Source organism: Candoia aspera, chromosome 3 (genome assembly GCF_035149785.1).
Source record: "Candoia aspera isolate rCanAsp1 chromosome 3, rCanAsp1.hap2, whole genome shotgun sequence".
NCBI lineage: Eukaryota > Metazoa > Chordata > Lepidosauria > Squamata > Boidae > Candoia > Candoia aspera.
The window spans coordinates 204716744-204736707 of NC_086155.1; the positions used below are offsets into that span (position 1 = coordinate 204716744).

Consider the following 19964-nt stretch of genomic DNA (forward strand, 5'->3'; position numbering starts at 1 on the left):
AAACAATGAATGTGGGAAACTTCAGGTAAGGTTGTCTTTATGCTACTACTTCCATGTTATTCAGGAGCTTTTGCTACAAGTTAGAAATGAGACACTTGAAAAACATAAATTAATCCTAAGTAGCAAAATTGAACTTTTATTTTCATCAGAACCTCCCTACACTCAGCAGGCTATTTTTCCCCCAAATTATTTAGTTATCCCTCAGTCACCCAAGAAATATAAATACATACCATGGCTTGCACAATTTAGAAATCCAAGAACCTGCATTTGCCCTTGCAGAAGATTAAAGCCTCAGGTGAAAAAGTGGTGCTTAATTCCCTTGTTGCAAATGTGTTGAAGCTACATCTACTGCTCTGGGCTCCTCCCGTCAACGCTCTAAATACCCAGGAGTTCTCAAATTTCACAGTAGGCAGAAATCAAAACACACCCTTGCTTCAAAAACAATTTACGCACCTTTAATGATAAGAGGGAATAGGGCAAAACCAGTACAAGTTTAATAGTTACTAGAGAAACGTTTTAGCCTTTCATTAAAAAACTGCTTATTCTTAGAAGATCCTTCAATCCATTCTAAAGAATATAACCTTACAGAGACACTGAAACTGAAAATTTGCTAAATTTCCAATTTGTTAGGCAGGACATAGTTCAACCCTGAAACGCCTGGAGCAATTCCCTCTCTAAACAATTCCCTCTCTAACACACACACACACACACACACACACACACCTCTCCCCTACAACAGAACTAGGGAAACACTTTTCTTGTTACAGTATTCATCCTCCTAATGTGTTTGGCTTGTACCAAGTTAGATTACTGTCCATTCTAAACCAAAGAACGTGTTATTGTCAGTAAAATGCGCACCAGGATTGCCGGGGAAGGTGATGGCTGGGGAAGGCGACGGCAAATCATCCCGCTCTACAGTCTGCCAAGAAAAAGTCGTGAAAGTGGCGTCCCCCCAAAGGGTCAGACATGACTCGGTGCTGGCACAGGGACCTTCCAGACCATCTCATGGAAAACTAAGACATTAACAAATACACAGAATGCCCACTACAACTGGCATTGATTCTATTTGTATGGACAGATCACTGATCTGTTCTCTCTTTAACAACATTAGTGTTTTATTAACATGTACAAAATTAAAGACGAAGCTGAATATACTCAGAAAATGTCAGTTCAAATACTTTTTATACAACTTGGTATGATTGAAATATTTAATTCAAAGGTTCATGCTGATGCATAATTAATTCAATGGAAATATACAGTAAACAGCTGTATCATTGCAAAAACTGAAACTCAACACTGCTCATGCTCATCTTCTGCCCCAAGCATTCACCAAGCATCATCTACACTTTCAAGCTTATCTTGGAAATCTTATCTTTTTAAAGTCACCCAGAGTCTTCTAGAGTGAGCGGCTCTATTAAATTGAATAAATTAAATTAAATTAATTACCTCTAAATAAGCAATAACAAGTTAATACTGCGGACTAGATGTGCTGGGTGCTAAATAATGACCATATTTGAACTAAGAGCATCACAATTATCTTCTCATTGAAGCAAAGATTTAACACACTCCACCTCTAAGTCTCCTAATCTTTAAAAACAGTTTTCCAAGCTTCCTTTCATAAGCAGAAGTGTCTTTCAGACTCAGGCATGGAAAAAATATATGGCTTTGTCGCAAACAATAGCAGTTATCTTAGATTTTAACTGTTTAATTTATAACCAGTGCATTGTATTTAGGATTATGCAAACCATTCTGAGCTCATTTAGTATGAACTTGAAACAGCTATTTCTCCAGTCTCCCCCATCCCATTTTAGTTACTTGGGTGCCGTTAACTTGGGCTTGACTCCTGGTGATTGACTGAATAAATGATCATCATCTTAACCTGTCTCCAGCAACAACCCACAGCTCTTCCAAGGACATTCTATTAATTTCTTTGATATCTGACTTGTTCTCCCTTTGTTCTACTCCTTTCAACCTTGCCATGTATTAACTGTTTCTTCTAATCCACCATCCATTCACATCAAATACTCAAACTATCAGAGTTTCTGCTTAATGATCATCACTTCAAGAGAGCAGCATGTCTTTATTTAGTTAGTTCTTCTTGCAGTCCATGGCACTCCTATTAACTATCTCCAAATCCATTCTTCAAAGACATCTATCTTCTTTCTCCTGCTCTTTCTCGGTGTCCTACTTTCCAAGCCATACATTATTACTCGAAAGACCGCTACTTTACTCTACTGGTATTTGTTGTCATTCAAATAACCTTGTCTAAGTTAACCATTGCCTTCCTTCCTGTGATTAGTCTTCTCTTTACTTCTCCAATACACAATATATCTTTAGGTACTCTGAGTCCAAGAAGCAAACCTATCTAACATCTTCACTTGCTTTCAACTGTAAGTTCACTAAGCATGCAGAATGACGTTAACATTTTTTTCAATTTTCATTTTTACTTTCTTAAAGCACTCTTTTGTGTTTTCTTTGCTTTCAGCTAACAAAATGACACCATCTGCAGATCTCAAATTGTTAGTGTTTCAGCTTGAAATGAAAAGTTAGGGTATAAATCTTATAAATCAATTAATCTGCAATCTCAAAAATAAATCAATCTGAAAAGGGAAGCCCTTTTCACCATCAGTATTCAAATCATCTCCAGAATAAAATTGTTTTAATACCTTGTAAAAGGCTAAAAGATTTGGGACCCCACACATCTTAAGAGACAGGGTGTCCCATAATGTGGGAGCTGCCACAGAGAAGCTCTCATGCCTCTCAGCTAATGTGGAGTGGAGAACCTCAGCATCACCTTCTCAAGAAGCTCACATTAAGAAGAGTAGAATGTGGTTAGGAAAGATGGTCCTACAAAATATATATGGAGACACAACCATGTAGAGGTTTTATAGGTTAACACCAGTATTTTGAATTGGATCCAGAAACCTATTAATAATCATGCTGCTTCTGGAAAGCACTGAACTACAGAACAGCATGGCTGAGAGGAGATTTCACATGCTCCAAATCAATAGGTTTTGCATATCTCTACTTGTTTCCAATGGCCAAACATTTCAAACTTTTCACCTTTTGTTTTTTACAGCTCTTTGGATTCAAAGGCAAAAGGTACTTTGGAGAATGCAGGAACACAAAAGTAGCACCTGTATGAAGTTCCTTAAAGCAGCTGTACCTTTTCCCTAGGTAGCGTAAGTGTCCTCCACAGCTACAAAGCAATCCTGGGAAAATATACTTAGCAGCTACAAGCAACTAATTCGATTTAGAAGTCTATCACAGATTTATTTAAATCTTTATTTCTCATACCACGTCATACCTTCTATCTCTGAAATGAGGCCTCCTCCAAGATTCTAACAGCCTCCACCCTACTGGTGTTTCACCCTGGCCTTTGGCAAGGATGACTGATGCTGCCCAGAGTCACTGGGAGTCTGGCAGCATATAAATAAAGCAAAACAAAACATGTTTCTCCAACGCTTAACAAACTGACAGCTTAGATTTGTCAAGTTATTTTACCTTACCTGAAAGTTCAGCCTCACCTAAAGGCCAGATAGATCACAATATGTCAAAGCCACACTTAAGCGGAAAGCAGTCCAAAGTTGCTTGGTGGAGAATTTACTTGGTATCAGACCTTCCTCCAAGACTTCCAGTTTCTGAGGTTTTCCTTCCAACAAAGAAGCCACAGTAAATGCTCAGTGGCAACTCTTCGGCAGTATTGTACACAGTTCTACCAGGAAAAGCTGATAAGCATTTTATTTACAGGAGGCTGATTTTTTCCTACTCCTTTTGTTGAGTGGATATAGCTAATGTTTGTAATATTAGTCAGAGGGGAATTTAAATCCTATTATCATTACTAGCTACAAAGCTAAATCCAGGCTCTTGAAAAGCACCATCCTTAACTTATCCTTATTCAGGGCCTCATACTATTACAGTTGAAGATCTCTCAATAGTCTTATCTACCAAATCAGAGCTTTTAACCTTTCAGTGGAATACTTCAGCAAAGCATATCTAAGGGATTCCCAGAAAGCAACAGCTATAAAAATGTACAGTTATCTTTCACTCATGAGTAAAGGTTAAATACATGATCTATCCAAACATAAATAGCCTAAAGATATAGATTTAGATATAACTGCACAATCTGAAAACACAGCTTTTCTGATAAGGCCTTACTATGTATCAGCCCAACGGGTAAACAACTCGATCCCACTATTCCCAAGCAAGCTCCATGTTATCTGTAGATACTTTGGAATCACATTGATTTAATTCTATTCTGACTTTCATTTTCAGGCCAGAAATGGTCTTGTTCTCTCTAGTAGAATACTTGCACCAAGACATGGAAAGGAGGGCTCATGGCTCAGCTGATTCTCTTGGGCTCTCTCTATGGGATGCAATCCTGAAGCATGCTGTTACAATGCTTCCAGTTGTTTCTGAGGAAATGGATCCAAAACGCAGTGCAGGGGAACCTCTGTTCCACCCAGTCGCTGATGTTTGCCCATTGTTTAGGAATCTATGGCTCAATGCCCACTTCCCCTGCACCTCTGTCCACCCTCTATCAGTTAACCGTAAGAGAAGTTTCTCCAATTTAGATAGAACAATGCCTCTTCCTCAGTGTAAATCACATTTCTTCTCTGAAGAAAGAAAGGAAGGGACAACAGTATAGCAGCCAGGATTCTCAGCCTGAGCTTCATATGCCACAGTTTAAGAATTGATAAATGTTCAACTGACTGGGGAAGGCAATGGCAAACCACCCTGCTATAGTCTGCCAAGAAAATGTCACGAAAGCAGCGTCCCTCCAAAGGGTCAGACATGACTCGGTGCTTGCACAGGGGACCTTTCACCATAAATGTTCAACTACAGCCAGTGATTCTCTAATGTGCACTGGCACTCATAATTCACAGTAGTCTAGGATACAATTGCGGAAAGGTTAGCTGCTCTTGTGATTACATTAATAACTACCACCTTTGCAAGTCACTCTTTCTACTTTCTATATAGCTTCATCACTTAAGAGACAAATAAGTTGCATCAGTAGATAACTGACAATGAAGATGTAGTTTCAGTTGAGTATTCTTCTGTCCCTACAAATTCTTTCCACAAGGTTGCCTTTTTTTTCAGCACTCAATTTTCACCTTAAAATTACACTCTCTTGTACTTGCAGATTGTAAACGTTGACATGTAAGAAAATAGCACAAAGCAGAGTTTCCTTTATAAGCTCTACATTATGTTAAGATGTCTGAGCTCAACTATTTAACACCAGCTTGCAAATAAATTCAATTCCCCTCTCATTCATCCTGTACAACCTCCCTTTGTTAACCAATTTGACAAAGAAGAAAAAACTAGAGAATAGGCTAGTTGAAAAACTAGCTTAGTTAAATTAAGCAACAATGTGAAACAGTGAATGTGAATTCACATCAAAACAGTTAGCTGGTCAATATCTAAATCTAAATATCTAACAAATGGTATTTGTTTGGAGATGTGCAGGTAATGGCAACAACCACTTAGTTCTTTAGACATTCTTACTTGTACAATTTCAGGAGTACTCAGACCATGCCTAAATTATCCATACATTAGGTCCATAAACACTGGACTACTGCAAAACACTGCATAAGCTGCCTCTGCAAACAGTACATACACCACCACTCTGCACATACTGATGGAGCCCCAAAAAGTTTAACTCTAGTTTTATGTCAAGTGTATTGGTTTCCAGGTTTATGTCAAAGTATTTATTTTAGTAATTAAAGTTCTAAATGGCTATGGCTTAAAATCCAATTATCTTTAATTTTGGACACATAATTTCCTCTACCTTGTAACATCTACTTCAGATCTTTCAGTACCACAAAAATTGGTTAGGTTGGTGTACTCGAGAGACAAACCCTTCTCAGTGTGATCCAAAACCATTTTGAAACTTGCATCCTACCCCCATCTTATGGATGCTTAGGTGTATTATAATTATCTTCCTTTTCAATGCCCTCCTTAATGAAACAGACATGTTTCTTACAGCCATTTTAATTCTCTGAAAGTATGTGTGTCTCTTGAGAATACTGTGGACAGCCAAGAAAACAAACAAATGGATCATCAAACAAATCAACCCAGAGTTCTCACTTGAGACACAAACGACCAGGCTCAAATCATCCTACTTTGAACAAATTATGCAAAGACCCAGCTCCCTGGAAAAGGTCCTAATGCTGGGTAAGATGGAAGGAAAGAGAAGAGGATGACCAGCAGTAAGGTGGATGGACTCAGATACAGTGGTGATGACTACACAGTTGGAAGACCCAAAAGACCAGGTTAGAGACAGATCATCAGGGAGAAAATCTATTTCTGTGGTCACCAGGAATCAAAAACCACTTGAAGGCACATAATCAATCAACTTCATATACTCTTTTGAAAACAGAAAAGCATATGCAAATATCAATATTTAGGAACTTCAGAAGCTCTAAGAAAAGCAGAACTTTTTCAAACACTGGACAACTTCAATCATTTTTTTTAAATGTGCACCCTACATTTATATACTTGGGAATAAATCATACTATATTGCATCCTACTATGTAAGATCAGAATGCAAGACCACTAATTTAATTTAGATTATTTATTACTGATATTGCAACTAGTAAACAGTGGGTGCATGCACACTTATATGTTGATATGCATGTTTTAAAATACTTGCTATGGTGTTTTTTGTTTGCTTTTCTGCCTTTTTCCAGAGCAGTCATGAACAGAATCCACAATGTGACTTCTGTTACAAAGTCTGATCCAAGATGATGCTGTACTGCATTCTGCAAGTTATTTATCCAAAGTAAACTGTTGGCTGATGACTCAATCTATTACGTGTGCAGTACTGGAGAGAACACAAAGAAGTCCAAATAAAGCACATCGCTAAAAGACTTCCTGACTTGCTTTCTGAACTTTCCAACAGTAATCCCAAATGAAACAGAACAAATCTCTATGAGCAGGGGTAAATACGAATGACAGAGACAAAAAAAAAATCAATTTTTCAATGGATATTAGTTTCTGGCTCATTATTTTCTGACTTTCTCATAAATTGAAAATATAATTCAGCAGTTCTCAAATGGCAGAAAATGACAAGCCAATGAGTCACAACTGCTTTCTGGGTGGGTCAGCAAGCTGCCATAAACTGAATCTGGGCATATTTCATCACTTTACAGTAAGAGCTGAGTCCCAAACCCACAATTTATCAAAAATCAAAGAAGCAACCCCCTCCCTCAGACAAAGAAACAAGAATGCACTAGAGCACACACTCCAAATCACATTTTACACAGTTCCTCATATAGTGTCAGTTTACCAGCAAAGTACAAAATATGCAGAGTAACTTTTCTTAGAAAACCAATCCAAAAGAAACGACATAGAGCTGATTTGAGTAAATACATTACAAAATACCATGAATATTGACCTTCAGATTTAGTGCAACACACCTCTGACCGTCCACTTCAGCCAATGAAAGATGCTTTACCTTAAGAGAAGATGGCAACATTTTCATAAGAGATTTGCCACTGTCTTCTTCCTAAGTGTGAGTGTGTGTGTTTGGCCCCAAATTACCCAGTTGGCTTCCATGTTTAAGGCAGGACTAGAAGTCAGATTTCCCAATCTGTTCAGGACCTGAACCACTAGACTAAACTGGCCCTCTTTGATACTGCCCAGCAGGAGATTCCACTGAAATCTGGTGGCTTCCTGGGTTTGGCTGGGATAAAATAAGCTAAGCTGAACTCAAGCAAGGCAGAGTTACTGCTTGCTCATCACTGTTTTACGTCAGATCTACGGTTCTCTTTTAAAAGGGCTGGCACTGCCCCTGAGGGAGGAAGTTCATAAATTAATGGTTCTTCTAGATTTATGGTTACTGGTAAGGTGGGTGGAGGTGATGGCCAGGAGAACCTTTGCCCAGCTCCGACTGATGTGCTAGTCATGGCCCAGCTGGTTACAGTGATTCATGCCCTTATTACCACATAGTTAGACTTCTGCAATACAACTCTACATGAGGCTGCTTCTGAAAACTACTCAGAAACTGCAGTTGGTCCAAAATGTTGTCTGGTGTTTGTCATTATGAACATATTGCACTTACCTTGTGGACTCTGTATTGATTATCAATAGGTTTCCGGATACAATTCAGAGTGCTCAGAAAGCCGCTATGGCTTGACACCTAGGCACCTGCAGGACCACCCAGTCCAACCAGAGATATTTGAAATGGTCTTGGAGAAGCCGGTCAGGGTACCTCAGTTTTATGAGGTATAAGGTGCTGAAGTTGGTGTTTTTCTATCATGTTGCCAATACCCTGGAACAGCCTTCCCCGAGAAGTTAGGCTGGACACATCAGTGACAGTTTTCTGTAATTGTTCACCATGTCTGTTTGGATGTCTATTTGCTGCATATTTTAATAGTTGTTTTCTTTTGTTTTTTAATTAATCTGAATTCTTATATTATTGAAATTATGGGTTAATTTTCTCATTTCTTGTTGTCAGTGTTTTATTATATTTTATTATACTGCTGTAAGCTGACATGAGTCTGGAAAGGTTTCCTGGCTTACAAATACAACGATGACAATAACAATAATTATACACCACTACTCAACATCAAGTAACCATAAACTCCTGAGCCCATGCAGAACCTGTCCCCAGGGAACAGAGGATGAAAGCCAAGGACCAAAAGCCAAGGATCCGCACCACCAACCCAGCAATGAAGCCTAGGACCTCAGGAAGGCCTCCTCCTGGGAATGGGGCAGATGATGTACCACCAGCAGCCATATATTGTCCATAAGGCCCAACATATCCTACAGGCACCAGTGGGGCAGTGCTTCTGGCTACTGCAAGGAACTCACTCACCATGCCCCCTCTCCTACCATAGTATCAGTGCTAGTGTAGTACCTGGAAACCTGGCAGAGAAGACCACATCTTTATCCTCATGCAGCTGTTGGTCTTAAGAGATAAGTACAATAAAAACAATATTCCCAAAACATAACAATGAACTTTACACTTACAGTTGAATTCCACCATTTATATGACTTAAGCAAATATCTTTAATTATTATGTTACTCCTAATGAAGTTTCTCATCTTGTTCCTGAATTCAGCCATGCGCTGTCTTCATACTTTCAGGTCTCTTTTGAAACACAAGAACTAAAAATGTATTTGGTTAAAATGAAACGCTGAGGTCCCTAAAGAAATCAATTATTCAGTCAATCTCTGCCAACGCAGGCACACTATTGCAACAAAACTTGTGCCCTAGAACTTTTTAAAATCAGCGCTTAGGATTATTTGCAAGTGAACTAAATTGTCTCACTTTTCAAAACATGATACTTAACAACAGAAATAGCACATTTTCCTCATTATCACGTTATGAGCTCTGTACCAAATTCACAACTGAAATGCCTGAATATGGAACCAAAGAATTCAGTTAAAAATTATTCATTACTCACAATGCCAGCTGTGCATAGTAACAACGCAGAAGGTATGAACAAAAACACTACTGTATGAAAGCCAAGGTTATTTTATTTATTTATTTATTCAGTGGATTTATATAGCTGCCCATCTCACAAACATGACTCTGAGCTGCATACAAAATTAAAAAATACATGCACACGCACAAAAACAAAATAACCAAAAACATAACAATAAAAATCATTAAAACATAATCCAGAGTAGAGTGCACTCAGTTTCTGTAGTATTACAGCCACTTTACAGGCTCCATACCCACATTCCCAGATCCCCGGGCCAAATGGCAAAGCCATGGCCAGGTCCTTCTGGAAGGCCAGCAAGGTTGGGGCCAATCTGACCTCAAGGGGAATGATTTTCCAAAGGGTGGGTGCCGTGGCAGAAAAGACATCAGATGACATTCCTTTGTGGCTAGGACCCACAACATGCCCTTCCTGCCGGACCTGATGAGATGGGTAGATGTGATTGGGGAGAGGTGGTCCCTCAAATAACCCTTTAAAAACATCCTGCATTTTCTACAGTTATTTGTTGTTGTTGTTTATCCGTTTAGTCGCTTCCGACTCTTCGTGACTTCATGGACCAGCCCACGCCAGAGCTTCCTGTCGGTCATTGCCACCCCCAGTTCCCCCAGGGACGAGTCCGTCACCTCTAAAATATCATCCATCCACCTTGCCCTTGGTCGGCCCCTCTTCCTTTTGCCCTCCACTCTCCCTAGCACCAGCATCTTCTCCAGGGTGTCCTGTCTTCTCATTATGTGGCCAAAGTATTTCAGTTTTGCCTTGAATATCATTCCCTCCAGTGAGCAGTCTGGCTTTATTTCCTGGAGGATGGACTGGTTTGATCTTCTTGCAGTCCAAGGCACTCTCAGGATTTTCCTCCACCACCACAGTTCAAAAGCATCAATCTTCCTTCTCTCAGCCTTCCTTATGGTCCAGCTCTCGCAGCCATATGTTACTACGGGGAACACCATTGCTTTAACTATGCAGACATTTGTTGTCAGTGTGATGTCTCTGCTCTTAACTATTTTATCGAGATTGGTCATTGCTCTTCTCCCAAGGATTAAGCGTCTTCTGATTTCCTGACTGCAGTCAGCATCTGCAGTAATCTTTGCACCCAGAAATATTCTACAGTTATACTGATCCTCAAGTGCTGATGCTGGAGGAAATTCAAAATGCAGCTGAAACTAAGTATTTTCACAGTACCAATATCTATTCATGAGAAGTTTAGCCTTGAGAAATACCTTCCAACAGCTATAAGACTATATCTAAAATTGTTAAGCTGTTCATCAAGGAATGTTAATACGGAATTACCAAGTTAACACTGCAGAAAAATTACAGTGCAGCATTAATCTACAGTATTAACTTTCAGGGACCTTACTGAATTGTATGCTAGTTTATACAATATAATCTATAAAGGTTTACCCACCAGCAAGCAGGAAAAACAAAAGCAAAATACTTACCCTAAAAAAAATTTCTGGCTCTCAGCTGGAAGCTTGTCCCAGTAAAAGATGGTTCTTGAAATCTGTAATAATAATTGGAAATAATTAGGAATTCTCTTTGACACAGTTCAGTATACAGGTAGTCTTCATTTAGCGACCACAGTTGGGACCAGCAACTTGGTCTTTAAGTGAAGCAGTCACTAAGTGAAACTATGACTGTGCTTCTGATCTTACTTCAGCTTTCCTTTGCTTTACAGGCCTGTGAAGGTCATAAATGCAAGGATCGGTTGCAAAGTTACTTTTATCACATCATAACTTCAAACAGTCACTAAACAAGGACTACCTGTACACAGTAAAGTCCAAACCTAAGAAGGTAAGAAGAATGGTACTTCAAAATTCTTCAAATGAGTAATTTACAGTTACTGAAAATGGAAGATACAATAAGGTTTTATATACAAATGAAAGTAAAACAATCTGGCACTTTAAATGTATTTTTGTAGCTTCTTGGCATTAACATACTACACTACATCAAGAGTAATCACAAACATTCTTATCAGTGCAAGAGCACTGTCTCTTTCAAGAATATCTGAACTTTTCATTTCTATGCTAGTTGTATGAAGTCAGGATTTCTCCCACCAAATGCTTTTTTAAAAAAAACTGGTTTAAAAGAAATCAAGATTACAGAACTAGTGGCACTGACTGTAATTGCTAGATCTGTTAAGTACTTGTTTATTCTGAGGTTGACATCTAAACCTAGACTACCTTTTTCCAACCTGCACACTGTAAGCACACTGTGTGCAGGCTGGGCACAATCCAAAAAGTAGTTAAGTATGGCCATGAAAAAAACCAAATTTGATTTCATTTGCAACTTAATTTAAAATTCAGTATAGTTAACCTCATTCTCCCCATCCATATGTTAAATACATTTTCCCTGCCACACTGAAAGTTTCAATTAATAACAATTTCTGGAAGCTTCTGAGGGCCACACTGATGTTTTGAAGACGCCTCAAATTGTACTTCCCCAGGCTTGACACTCTTCTTAGAGTTTCCTATCCAGTCACAGAATGTGTCCAAGCCCTAAAAAGACATGTCAAACTAAGTTAAAAGAACTTTAATTGCTTTGAACTAAAGCATCAAATCATGAGAAATGACCACACACTCCTTATGCACATGGCTGATTTTTCTGCTCTTTCCTTCTAAAATAGCCCCTACCATAAAACCATCTCTACTACTCTTTCATATTTTTTAAAGCAAAATATTTGGAGATTACCTTCCCTTATGCCAGAATAGCAAATGACGTTTCCACATTTGATCTAAGGTGTATTATTGAGTATGTAGGAATATCTACCAGACCAAATTTATCAGGTTTCTTAATATCTCTGATGGTCAAGTTCTCATACTCTGGTATTGTAAATCCCTGAATGGATCTTGGGTGTAACTTAGACAGTGAACATATAATCAGGTTCACTTACAAGTTCACGTACAGCTCTCCAACAAAAATGTATTTATAACTCACAGCCCATCCTGGACAGTAACACTCTGATAGGCTTTATCTTTAGACCAAAATCTTTACCCAGTTCACATAACAGGAGTTCTACCACAGTTCACATAACCAAGAGCAACTTTCTCCACATTTAGTCAAATCTAAAAATTAATTGAATCATATGATATACAGCCTCTGTTCGTTCACCTATTTATTTTCCAACTTAACACATGCTACCATCACCCATCAAATTCCACGCTAAGCGAATATTAGCATGCATAACGTGCCATGAATATAACAGCAAAAAAGGCAATATTCAACTACGAGTGGGGGAAACCTCTGGAGTTTCCTGTGAGATGATGGCTAGACACTTGGATAGCAGAACAGATCAAATTTGTCATGACTAAGATTTTACACTTCTGTCAGTCCAATCTACAGAAATGATTAGGCCCCACCTGGTCTGACTTCTTTAGATGAGTTTCACATATTAAGACTTGGTAATACTGGCCTCAGGAGAGAGATGGCAAAGCAGTGTTGTGCTGACATGACACAACCTTTTGTACAAGCATCACGATGACCGATGATGTGTATGCAAAAGAGGTGAAATTTGCATCACAAGAGCACAATGCTGTTTTCCTAATTTTGATAATGTGGACTAGGTTCTTGGTCAAGTTCAGACAACCAACTTTAGTTAACTAATGTCCCCCCATCTGGTAGAAGAAGGATGCCCAGTTGTATCTAGAATGTACAGATTCATCCCTACAAGAAGGTGTGATCTGAGCCTCATTAAAGGAAACTGTAGTGTCCTGGCTTCAGCAAAGACCACGCTGAGATGAGGAGAACACCTCTAGTGTTTATAAACTGCTATAGTAGACAGAAAATCCTACCAAACTGAAGGAGTGTGGGAAAACCCAGACAGATAAACCCCCAAACTCAAGGCAGGTCTGTTCTGGGTTTCTTTGAATGACAGTTCAAAGCCTCTAAACTACGCATGCATTTCCCCCCCTGGATAGGGGCCCCCTCCTGCTCACCATCCACACTCATAACATGTAGTGAGACAACTTCTGAGAAAAACAAAATGATGACACTCAAAGAACTAAATTATTTTAGGCCAGTGGCCTGTCTGGTGCATGCTCCCTGGTGAATTCATTTAATGGACCCTCTTTCCAAGAGGTGAGGGCAGGTAGGACTCTTAACCAGTGTTTTCCTGTTGCAGTTCCTGTATTTTGGAAGACATCCTCAACCCACCCAAGGCCTGATTGCTAACCATCATGATGGCCTCTCAGAAGTCAGTAAAAAAGTTAGAGGGTATTGGGGAAGTAATCAATTTTCTTTTGTTATAGATTCTGATTTGTGGTGTTTCAATTTAATTCTATTTTTACTCTTTTTATTGTAGTAAACTGCTGGGAGTTCTTGTAGATTATGGCAACATACAAGTATAATAAATAAAATAATTAAATATCTTCTTCCAAGATTTTCTAGATCATTTCAATCAATATTTGAGTCAGGTTTTGGGCCACCCTGTTGAATTATCTTTCCTAGAAGAGGAGTAGAACCCTGTTGATTCTCCTGGACTTCTCTGGTTCTTGATTACATCAACCATGGCTTCCTTCCATGTTAGTCAGACTACATCTAGAATACTGCATCAAGAGGAGAGCAATAAGATGCCTTGAGGGAAACCTTATCAGGAATAGTTGAGGAACTGGGTATGTTTAATCTGAAGAAGAGATGACTGCAGGGAGACTTGAACGCTCAAGGACTGTTAAGTGGAAAATTAGGCAGAATTGTTCAAACTTGTACCAGAAGTTTGGACAAATAAAGATTGGTTTTAAATTACACGGAAGCTGGACATCTGAAAAATTTCCTAGGACTAAAACTGTACAGCAACAGAACCCAGTGCTTCAGGAGGTGGTGGATTCTCTTTTGTGAAAGTGTTTAAACCGATGGTGGATGGCCATCTGTTGAGGATGCTGTAGTACTGGATCACTGCACTAAGTATGGGGTTGGGCTAGAGGGTATCCAAAGTTCCTTCCAACCTCTGCATTTTACAGTTCTGTGATGCTTCATCCTACTTCTGTTACAATAGATCTTATTAGTGAATGGTTTACCTGCCCAGATAAGTGGTAGTCAAATGGGATTTGCATAACATTCCATGCACAAGCTGTTCTGTCCACAGTAAAGCTAGTTTCAGATAGTCTGTCCCCAAATCAAAACAAGCAAGCTTCAGGGAGTATTTCATGTCATGGACTGTCAGGCTCTGCCTGCTACCCAGTAAAACCACAGACACTAGCGTAGGCTTAGGTTCTGGTTTTATTTGAGTATAGAATGCATGCCCTTAGAAAAGCTGAGAGTGGAGCGCGCCGGAACGGGATTTAAATAGCCCGCGCTGGCCAGCGCTCCACCCCTTACTCCAGGCGCACCCCGAGCCCGTTGGTTCCGTTGCCGGTAGGTGAGGGGTCATGGAGCCCCTCCTGTGCCTCGGGCGTTTCCTTGACTGTTTTCCCGGCCGGTGATGGTTCATTGCCGGGCGATCAGGTTCGTAATCTTTTTGACAGCTCGGGTGCGCCTCATGGTCTGGTCTTGTCAATTACCTTCTTTGCAACATTGTATCTCTCTCTTCCACGCCTCCAGCTACAGTCAATACTTTGTTGCCAGCACCTGTTGCTCTCTTTTGTTAGCTAGTTGCCTTTTCCCTTAATCCGCCCAGTATCCATTTCCCTGTATTGTTATGTGAGCCGTTGCGATGTCACAAGCATCGCAACGGTGATCATGACATACTGCCCCCCTTCGGGAAGGTTAAGCCGCGGGTTTGGAGGGGTAGGCGGTATGGTCAAAAGGTCATTCGGGGTCCGGGTGAGCTAGGATTGGCTCCGCTGTGAACAGCGCTTTTAGCCTGTCAAACGCGGTTTGACAGGCAGGAGTCCAATTAAGTACGGCCCCCGGGTTTTTTACCTTGCGCATCTCCCCAACGCCCTTGGTCTTGAGCAAATTGGTTAAGGGTAGGGCGATTTCCGCGAACCCCCTCGTGAAGGACCTATAGAAGTTCGCGAACCCAAGGAAGCTTTGAAGCTGGCGCCTGGTGCGTGGGCGTTCCCAGCTCAAAACTGCCTGGACCTTCGCAGGGTCCATTTCTATGCCTTTGTCAGAGATTCTGTACCCTAGGTAGTCCAAGCGCGATTTGTGGAATTCACACTTGGACAGCTTAGCGTAGAGTTTGGCTTTCCATAGCTTAGTGAGGACTTGCCTCACCAACCTCTCGTGTTCCCTCTGTGTCCTCGTGTAGATGAGGACATCATCCAGGTAAACCAGTACGCCCTTGAATAGGTGTTCATGCAGTACCTCGTTGATGAGTTGCATGAAGACCCCCGGGGCCCCCGCAAGACCGAATGGCAGTACCTTGTATTGGAAGGAGCCCAAGGGGCAGTTGAATGCCGTTTTCCACTCGTCCCCCTCCCTGATGCGGATTCTGTAATACGCCTCGCGGAGGTCGAGTTTGGAAAACACCCTTCCCTTTGACAGGCATGCTAGCATGTCCTTTACGAGGGGTAGGGGGTATTTGTTGGATAGGGAAGCGGAATTTAATCTGCGGTAATCAGTGCATAGTCTCAGGGTGCCGTCCTTCTTTTCCCGAAATAGGATGGGTGCTCCAATCAGCAAGTTTGCTGGTTCTATGAAGCCCCTGGAGAGGTTTTTATCCAAGAATTCCCGCAGCGCCACTAATTCTCTCTGGGTCATGGGGTAGATCTTGGGCTTGGGTAATGGGACATCTGGGAGCAGTTCAATTGTGCAGTCCGTCTTGCGGTGGGGGGGTAACTGGTCCGCCTCCTCTTCTCCAAAGACATCTGCAAAGTCTGCATATTGCTCTGGCAGTCCTTCTGGGGGGGGGGGTCGTGGGTGTGGTCGACGACTTCTGCCCTCCCCACCGTCGGAGCAGATGGTTTGTCCGGTGTCGGTGCCTGGTAGACCCCGTCTTTGAACTTGATGGAGCATGTCCTCCAGTCTATGTGTGGGTTGTTGCGTGCTAGCCAGGGGATCCCCAGCACTATTATGGGTTTCCCTATCTGGGTCACCACAAAGTTTATTGATTCCTTGTGGGTGCCCATTGTCAGGGTGACCATTCTGGTCCTCTGGGTGGCTGGTCTCCCCCCCGCTGTAGAACCGTCTAGTTGATGGAACGCCAGCGGTTTAGGGAGGGGGAAACAAGGCAGTTTTAGTGTGGCGACAATGTCCGGGTGGATCAGATTTCTGAAGCACCCAGAATCCACCATAGCTTCGGCCGCAATGGCTCTAGGGCCGTAAGAGAGCTCAATTGTCCCTGCCAGGATGGAGCAATCGTCACTCACCCTGGGGTTGTTGCGCCCCTTCTTCACCACCTGCCCAGCGGCGCTGCTTAGAGCAGGTGGGGAGCGTTTTCCGCCGGCTGTTCTTGGGCGTCGATCACGTCCCCTGCAAGGTAGGCGTCCACGTCCTCGTCCGGGGTTGCTAACGCTCCTGTCAGCCGTCTGGGGGGGTTGGATGGCTTGTGCGGCGTCTTCGGTGTGGGTCTGGGTGGGCGATCCGTTGTTCTGTTTGTGAAACAGTCCGCCGCTCGGTGGCCCGTTTTCCCGCACCTGGTACACTGCCCGTGGGCAAGCCTCCGTTGTTGGTCTGCGTGCCAGATTGGGCCCGACTGTGGGACTGGTCCTCTTGTGCTGGGTGGGATTTTGTCATCTGCGGTTGCGAGCAGGAACGTGCGCTGAGCATGCTCCGCTTTTTCGGCTAGGCAAATCCACCCGTGAAGGGAGGCTGGGTCGTCCCTGTAGAGTGCCCATTGAAGCACCTCCCGGTTGAGGCCACGCTTGAACATGTCGATCAGGGTGGCCTCAGACCATTCCGTGATTTTGCCTGCGAGGACTTTGAATTTGAGGTCGTAGTTGGCCACCGGTTTTCTTCCCTGGCGTAGCGCTTGAAGTGTGCACTGGGCCCTTTCTTTCGCCAGGGGGTCCTCAAAGTAATGCTTCAACTCAGCGAGGAAGTCATGGAAATCGGCCAAGGCTGGGGCTCTGGACTCGGACATCTACACGTACCAGTCCGCAGCCCTGTCTTGGAGCTTGGTGGCCACCGCCGAGATTTTAGCGGCTTCTGTGTTGAAGCAATGGCCGTATTGGGCCATGTAGTCCCTCACATTTGTTAGAAAGGACAGTTTCGTAGGGTTCCCGTCAAATTGTACGGGAAAGTCTTTGGCGAACCTCCCAGTTTGCGGGTCCCCTCCCTGTGGGTGGTGAGGGATGGCTCCCACTGGCCTGGGGCCGCGAGTCCCTGCGACAGAGTCTCGTGCTTGGCCCCTTCCGCTCGGGGTTGTTGGCGGGGTGGGTATGTTGCCCCGATCCCCTCTTACCCCCTGTGCCGCCTCAGTCTTGGAGCGCTCGCTGACGATTGTTGCTAGGGACTGGAGCATATGTTCCAGGTCTCGTACCTTGGCTTTCAGGGTCGTGTCCTCGTCTGCCAATGTCGGGGACAGGAGCAGGTGCTCAAGGTATCGTACCCTGGCTTCCAGGGCTGTGACCCTGTCTGGCATGCCCTGGTCGTCCGACGTCGGTGCTGCCAGATGCTGTCCGATACGTAGTCTTGCGCCTTCCTGCTCGGGCGTTTGGGGGTAGCGGAGCCTCCAGGTGGAGTAGGGTGTCCCCGTCCAGGGTCCTGCTCCGCCGGCCCAAGCGAGGAGTTGCTGGTCCCCGGCTTCGTCTTCCGTCGGGGTTCTCCCGTCTGGGTTGGAGCTCCAGGTCTGGAACTGGGGTGCGGTGTGGGCAGGGAGGGTGTCTGTGTCCCCTTTCAGGTACGCTGCCTCCAGCCGCTGTCGGGTCGCCTCTGCCTCTTGCGGGCCATCCTTCACGCCTCTGGTGCGAAGTGCTGGCTCCATCGCTGTCCCCGGTTCCGGTTTTTGCCAGTTGGTCTCTCCCGCGGAAAAATTTTCGTCCGGTGGAGCTTGGCGATTTTGGTTTGGTGACTCTCAGCTTTATGTCAGGCTCTGCCTGCTACCCAGTAAAACCACAGACACTAGCGTAGGCTTAGGTTCTGGTTTTATTTGAGTATAGAATGCATGCCCTTAGAAAAGCTGAGAGTGAGTGGAGCGCGCCGGAACGGGATTTAAATAGCCTGTGCCGGTCAACGCTCCACCCCTTCTTACTCCGGGTGCGCCCCGAGTCCCGTTGGTTCCGTCGCCGGTAGGTGAGGGGTCGCGGAGCCCCTCCTGTGCCTCGGGCGTTTCCTTGACTGTTTTCCCGGCTGGTGATGGTTCATTGCCAGATGATCAGGTTCGTAATTTTTTGACATCTCGGGCGCGCCTCGTGGTCTGGTCTTGTCAATTACCTTCTTTGCAACATTGTATCTCTCTCTTCCACGCCTCCAGCTACAGTCAATACTTTGTTGCCAGCACCTGTTGCTCTCTTTTGTTAGCTAGTTGCCTTTTCCCTTAATCCGCCCGGTACCCATTTCCCTGTATTGTTATGTGAGCCGTTGCGATGTCACAAGCATCGCAACGGTGATCATGACATGGACAGACCAAAAATGTGGATGTATTTCAGAAATATTTTTGGATTTGGGTCGTTTTGGTTTTGGTTTGGTTTGTTTCTGGCAACTGTGATTGAATTCTTCAAATTCTCCTATCTGGGCCAGGTGGGATCAGTCATGTCCATAATGCTACTGCATTAACCTTGGAGGACAGAGATAAGAGTGGAGTTATGGAGCAAAGCAACAGGTATTTAAGGAGCACTTGGCACAGAGGCAGCCATTCTGATTCTGGCTTTGGAGAAGGATTGACCGGAGAGCAAACCATAAATTACTGCAAGGGACAACTGAACTCAAAGCTGGAATAGTGATTCTGCTGGGGTGATGGTGACCGATAATAAGTGTTGGGGTACCTATGTGCCCCTGATGTGTCCTCCACAGCTCTAAGCCCATTCGTTTTAGTTTATTTTCGGTTTAGATTGAGTTTGATTTAGTGTAGTATGGTGGCTGGTGGGTTTCATTAGATAAAGAGAGAAAAATTCCCCCACTCCCATTCCCTTTTATGTTAAAAGAACATTTCACCTCCCCTCCCCAAACCATCCCTCTAAATATTTATGAGAATTAATTATTGCAATTAGTTTTTAGTCTACTGGCACTCATAGCACACACATTCTGCACAATTTAAATTCATTTATGTAATTTAATTTAGGCACCATCCAACTCCAAACCAACTCTGGACAGCTCACAATGTAATAAACAATAAAAACACAATACAAAACAAAACAAGATGGAATCTGGTCACTCAGTACAAAAACACATCTAACAAGAGGCTCCAATCACCTAACTCAAGGCCTGGGAGACAACCAGGTCTTTGAGGTCTTGCAGAACCCTCTCCTTCAAAACAAGGCTTGAAATGGAAGTATTTCCTCTGCCTCCAACTTCAGGTATATTTCATTGTATATCCTCCCCCCATCCTGCAAAACACTAGGCAAGTCATGGCTAGAAGAGTTACATCAGTTAGAAGGCCAGAGAGAGAGTAATGCTAAGGTTTGCTGGTCAAGGCAGGTAAAAGCAACTACTGCAAGCAATCTTGATTTTTATCATGTTAATTTCTCCTGAGACAACAATGGTG

At 42.9% G+C, this 19964-nt stretch overlaps 1 protein-coding gene across 3 annotated transcripts in view; it reads right to left on the reverse strand.

Moving 5' to 3' along the window:
* PTK2 (protein tyrosine kinase 2) overlaps nt 1-19964 on the reverse strand; it is a 224404-nt gene that overhangs the window by 186349 nt on the left and 18091 nt on the right. For 2 of the 3 annotated variants that reach the window (XM_063299713.1, XM_063299715.1), the window contains one exon: nt 10885-10946. The gene's annotated coding sequence lies outside the window, so the exon portion shown is untranslated. Of the gene's footprint in view, nt 1-10884; nt 10947-19964 lie in introns of those variants that run through there. The other variant, XM_063299714.1, reaches the window with a different exon arrangement.